At 34.2% G+C, this 6,000-nt stretch overlaps 1 protein-coding gene across 1 annotated transcript in view; it reads right to left on the minus strand.

The window, feature by feature from the left end:
- The window catches only part of Ddx10 (DEAD-box helicase 10), a 315,103-nt gene that overhangs the window by 120,068 nt on the left and 189,035 nt on the right, over window positions 1-6,000 (minus strand). The gene's annotated exons all lie outside the window — the stretch shown is intronic.

Raw genomic sequence — 6,000 nt, forward strand, 5'->3', positions numbered from 1 at the left:
TAAAACATTGTTTTTAATTCCCAAGTGCAAACTTGGATTCCTAGACTAGGAAAATGTATACTTGGAAACAACAACACTTAATTTCTTATTCAATATTCTTCCACTAAAATCAATAATTTACGAACACTGAAAAGCATCCTAAGACAATTAAGCTACATCCAAAGACAAGATGGACTAATGGTACCTAACAGGATACGCTGATCAAGACCCAGCTAATGCCTTTAAAAAAAAAAAAAAAAAAAATTAAAAATTAAAAGCTTCCACTTTTTTTTTTGGTGGCACCAGGGATTGAACTCAGGACCCTGCACTTGCCAGGCAAGCACTTATTCCACCGAGGGGTCTCTCCAGCCCTGCTACTGCTTATTTAAATTTATGTATTTGATACAAGGTCTCGCTATGCAGCTTGGACTTAAAGTTATCCTCCTGTCTCAGCCTCCCAGCACTGGGATTATAGGCGTGGGCTACCATGCCAGTTTAGTGGCTGGCTGGGCAGGGCCTGGGCAGGCTGGCACAGCAAGCAGTACCAAGGATCAAACCTGGGTCCTTGCAATTGCCAGGCAGGAGTTTAGACCACTAAGCTATTTCCCCAACCCCACTACTGCTTATTTATACTAAGTGAATGCTGCTGAGCTACTCAGGTAAGTTGAAGAGACTATAGCACAACCTGCTTGGAGGGGAGGGTGACAAACCATTCCTATTTCCTAAGTATTTGGGTTATCCTCTTCAAACGTGAGCCAGTAATATTACTGCAAGTATTTTGCTAACTTATCTAATTCAGCTTCCATTAAACTCATACAGAATAAGTAGAAGTTCTCAGCATATAAATTAAGAAAATTAATTTTTGGCCAAGTTCTTCCATTCTGGAGTACATGAGAGTAACTTATCTAAGCTCTGTGCTTCAGCTATATATTGAGAGTATTAATAGTCTGTACTTTGTGGGATTATTGGGAAGATTAAATAGTAAATAAAAACATGCAAAGATGTAGGAATAAAACTGTTTTATGTTTTTATTAGCAAATGATGATCATATTCTTTGCAGGGAGTTGGCACATGTACATGAAACATTTTAATTGTTTTCCATTCTCTTCTCAACTCCTCCTCTTCTTCAATCTCTTAGTCTTTTTTCCTTTTTTAACAAGAACGATTTCCTATTTCCTTTGATTCTGTACTTTATTCATACTCCAGGTTTTTCATATAAGAGAAACCATGCAATATACAAGCTTGTGTGTCTGATTTATTTCATTGAACATTATGGTCTCAAGGTGTATTTATCTTCAGATAGATGACTCAAGTTTCTACTGCTTTATATCAATGTAGTCCTTGGCCCGGCCAAATAGCTCAGTGGATTAAAGTGCCTGCAAGCAAGTGCAGGGGCCGGGGTTCAATCCCTGGGACTGCCATGCTGGCCCTGCCCCCAGGACACGCTGAGAGGGAGATTGAGACTGGGCGTGGTGGCTCACACCTGTAATCCCAGCACTTGGGAGGCTATAAATAGGAGAATCACTGTGAGTCTGATCTAGGAGTGAGAACCTGAACACCCTATAGACCCTTTCCTAAAATACAAAAAATAAATAAAGTAGTCCTTCATTGTGTATAAATACTACATTTCTTTACCCATTCATGTTAATGAATATAAACCATATCCAAGATTTATTATGAATTATGCTGTTATAAACATTGGTATGTATCACTATGATATGATGTCTTTATCTTTAACTCTTTCAGAAAGATACCTAGAAGGGGAATATCTGGGTCTAACAGAATTTCTACTTTTTGCTTTTTGAGGACTTCCCATAAGAATTCCATGAAGGTTGTATTCATTTATGTCTCTATCAATAATGTTGAAAGGTTCATTTTTTCCCTCGACTCTCATCAGCATTGTTATTTGATTTTTTATGATAACTATTCTTTATAGAGTAATATAGAATCCCAGTGTTTTAATTTTTATCTCTTTAATGGCCAGAGATGTTGAAAGAATTTTTCCATTTATTTATTGGCCATTTGAACTTTTTCACTACCATTATTCTATATAATTTTATGCTGCCTGAAGAGATATGTCAATTGTATAAAGGCTTACTTCACAAAATAACACAAACTGTGAGCTTTTTTTAAACTCTGTAGTACAAGGGAACAGGTAATCAATGAAAAGTGAAAAAGAAGAATTGATCTAATAAGTTATTAGAAATTTTCAGAAGACATACATTGGTTACAATCAGTTATAATACGGTGATAAATATGCATGAAAAAGAACAATTCATTTAATAAGTAGACATTGCTAATGGAGAACACATAAAAGCTTAAAAAGAAAATCATAAAATTAAAAATAACCACCTTATTAAAATAATTTATGGCAAGTTATTAATGTACTATCTTTTTATATAATAATCAGGATTTTTATAAACATCAGCTAATATGTCTGTCAATTTTATAATTTAAGTACAAGGAAGCTTTTTGACACTCATGGTTCTCAAATGTGTGCATTACTAATAATTGTGCTTTTTAAAAAAATTTCTGCTTAATAAATTAAAACTTTATCATTTAATAACATTTACTTATTTCTCTTACCACAAAGTAACCTACATTTAAAAAGATACTCTCTAACTCCTCATGTGTAAAATAATAATAAAATAATTAGGCTTGAGCATCTCGAAAAAAAAACACTATCTTCTTCAATCCATACAATGTTACAGAAGTTTCATCTTCCAGACACTGATGTTATTATGCTACAATCACTATACCTTCTCCGAGCCTGCTATAAAAAGAGATAAGTTTTAGATTTCTTCTTTCCAATGGACAATCCACCTCCAGCTACAACTCTCAAGTGACTTCATGAATGTTACAAACTGCTTGCACAAGGGTCTAAATTGTGGTGGCTATCAGCTTTCTGTCACTATGACGAGTACATGAAATAACCAACTTAACAATGAGAAACATGTAATTTGGTTCAGAGAATGGCTTCAGTCCACAATCGGTTGCCCTTACTGGTTTGGGTGAGGCACACCATTGTGGTGGGAACACACAGTGGAGCAAAACCACTCACTTACAGCCTGGGAGGAAAGCAGAAGTTGAAGGGACTATGGGTTAGTGGTGGCAAATCTCGGCACACGTGTATTTTTCTTTTAACACAGAGGGTGTTAATGTTTTTGTTTTTGTTTTTAAACTAAAACCTCAGTACTCAGGTTTAATTGTACTGCGGAACTCTACAATACATAAATGAGTTCGGCTGCAGTTTGGGCACTCTAAAAGACTCCTCCTCACTAGACCAGCCCCACTATTCCCTTTCAGGCAGCTCTCCTGGAGGGACACATAGACTGCCCACCAGGCCCACCAATTAAAGGTTCCATTATCGCCCAACAGTACCACTCCAGGGTCTCAAAACCTTGCCACATACACCTTAGAGGAACACATAAGATCAAACAGTACACACTAGAGCCCCAATTGGACAAAGGACTCAGCCTTTTTTACACCTAAACCTATCCATAGAAACAGATATTAAATAATTAGTAGAAAATATTAACTATTTAATCACAAATATATATTAAAGGCCTGAACAAATATAAAGGCTGAATGAGTATATGCAATAGGCTGCCTGTCGAGCTTGTTACACATGAGGAGGATCAGGTACAAAGAACTTCCTTCTGAGAGAAAAGTTTGAAGTGAGAGACAACACCCACCATTTATTGGCACATCAAAACTTAAACACTGGTGAAATCTGTTGATAGTGTTTTTTACATTTTATAAGAGGTACCTATGTTATTATTTTAATATTAGTTTTAGCAGATAATATACACACATGTATTCTTTAAGGATATTCAGTTTAAAAGCAGTCTCTCTTACCCTCTTCAGCAAATTCAGTTTCCCTTCTAAGAAATAGGCATGATTACCAGCTTTTGTATTCTTTCATAGATCATTTCATACATATATATATATATATATATCTGTAACAGTCACTAATACAGCTACCTCCTGAAATGCCTGGCTTATACATATAAATATGCTTTATTTATATGTATAAGTTTCTAAAGCAAAAGTACTAAACAAGGATGAGTTTCTAAAAGCAAAAGTACTAAACAAGGATGACATTTACATTTTGAATGATATTCCCAAATAACTCTTTAAAATGATTATACAAATTAATACTCCCACCAAAAATGTAAGGAATTTATTTTTTTACCCCCATTCCAGCATGGCATTAAATGTTTATGGTTGCCAGTCAAGTACATGAATAGTTACATTTGTTTTATTTTATCTGTATGACAGAACATCTATTCAAAGGCATTATTTTTCTGTGCATACTATCTATTCTTTGTATTTCTAATGAATCATGACATTTTATCAATTAATACTATATCTTTATTTGGTAAGATGCTTCACTATATTCCTGTATTTTATCATTTATGTTTAGACGTGTGCCATATAAGGTAATTTTCTGTTGTTTTTCTTTGATTTTTGCCAAGCATAGATTCTGAAATTTTAGGCAATTCATTTTACCACTTTTTAAATTTTATCTGGATTTTGGCTATACTTTATAAATACTTTTCCAACTAAAAGAATTTTCAATTCTTAAAATTCAAAGGTTTTCTATTTAGCAGTTTTAACAATGGCTCCTGGGCAAGAAATGTATTAATACTTTATATATCTGTTCATTAAGGCATGACAAATAAAATGGTTAGCAGCATTTAGGAAGAACGTGTACTGTCTATAACACTGATATTACTGGTTCAAGAATGAAATTTATAGAAGCCGAAACAACATTATACCTTTGTGGACAAAATGCATTTTGCTTGTTTCTATTTGCACTTCTTCCACAACCTGCCTAGTGGACTTCAAAAATAAAAGGGCTAAAAGGCAGATATAAAATAAAGAATCAAGTCATCCTCAAGATCCTGGGGCAGCTTGTATTCACAGCCATGAGGTTCTTTTGCTTCAAGTAGCTCAACGATGGAACACCGGCCACTACCACCAGTTATGAAATGGTCACGGCTCCTATCCACAGGACCGTGATAGGGTTACCCCAGCTATACGAGTCAAAATACAATAAGCTAACCAACACAATAAAAAAAATTGAGCATTGCTTGACACCTTAGAAACTGATCCCCTATTATACTGTAAGCCACTCATGTCAAAGATACAAGCATTTCTTAACATTAATAAATATTCTCTCCAAAGTTCACACATACCTAACGATAGAAAATTTTTACTGGCTAAACAGCAAAATCCAGGTAGAACTAATTTGACATATTCTTCAATATGCTTTGTAACCCTCACTCATCATGCTAAGTCTAATGAACTACAATAATTCAAATACTATAATTTTACAGTATGTATTAGCAATGCGTATCTAAACTATAACACTTATGATATCTATGCCTAAAATATAAGCATAACATTAAGAGCCACCTAGTGGATTTAGTGTTCTGATTCCACTGAAACACCTTTTGGAGGTTGGCTGCACAGTACCATGAACACACTCAGCACTACTGGCCTGCCTATTTAAAAATAACTTGAAAAATGTATACATTAGATATTGTGAAGTGGGAAGAAATTAGCAAAAAAAAAAAAAAGAAAAAGAAAAACAAGAACTATAGGTGAAAGAGGAAAAGACACTAAGGGAGAAGAAAAAAATGTAAGTCCGTTACTTTATTAATGTCTCTTAAAAATAGAAAGTTTGTGCTAATATTGACTGGAGACATTTTTATGTTCATATCTTGTACCCTGAGCAACTAAATACTTAAAGATAACATGTAATAATATTATTCTCCTATTATCTTGTTATGAAATTTTGCTTTACCTTTTCCCATAAAATAAAAAAAAATGATGGAGAAAAAATGTTAAAATAGTAAGTTTCATTTATGTGTCTTCTACCACAACTAAAAGCATTACCCGTAAAGTTAAGATCCACACACCTATAATATTCAATAACGGAACTTAGAAAAAATGGGGTATACCGATGAATGTCCATTTTGTATCTGTGTATTCAAAGTGGTTGGGATAGATATA

Source organism: Octodon degus, unplaced genomic scaffold, assembly GCF_000260255.1.
Source record: "Octodon degus isolate 3935 unplaced genomic scaffold, OctDeg1.0 scaffold00012, whole genome shotgun sequence".
In the NCBI taxonomy this organism is placed as follows: domain Eukaryota; kingdom Metazoa; phylum Chordata; class Mammalia; order Rodentia; family Octodontidae; genus Octodon; species Octodon degus.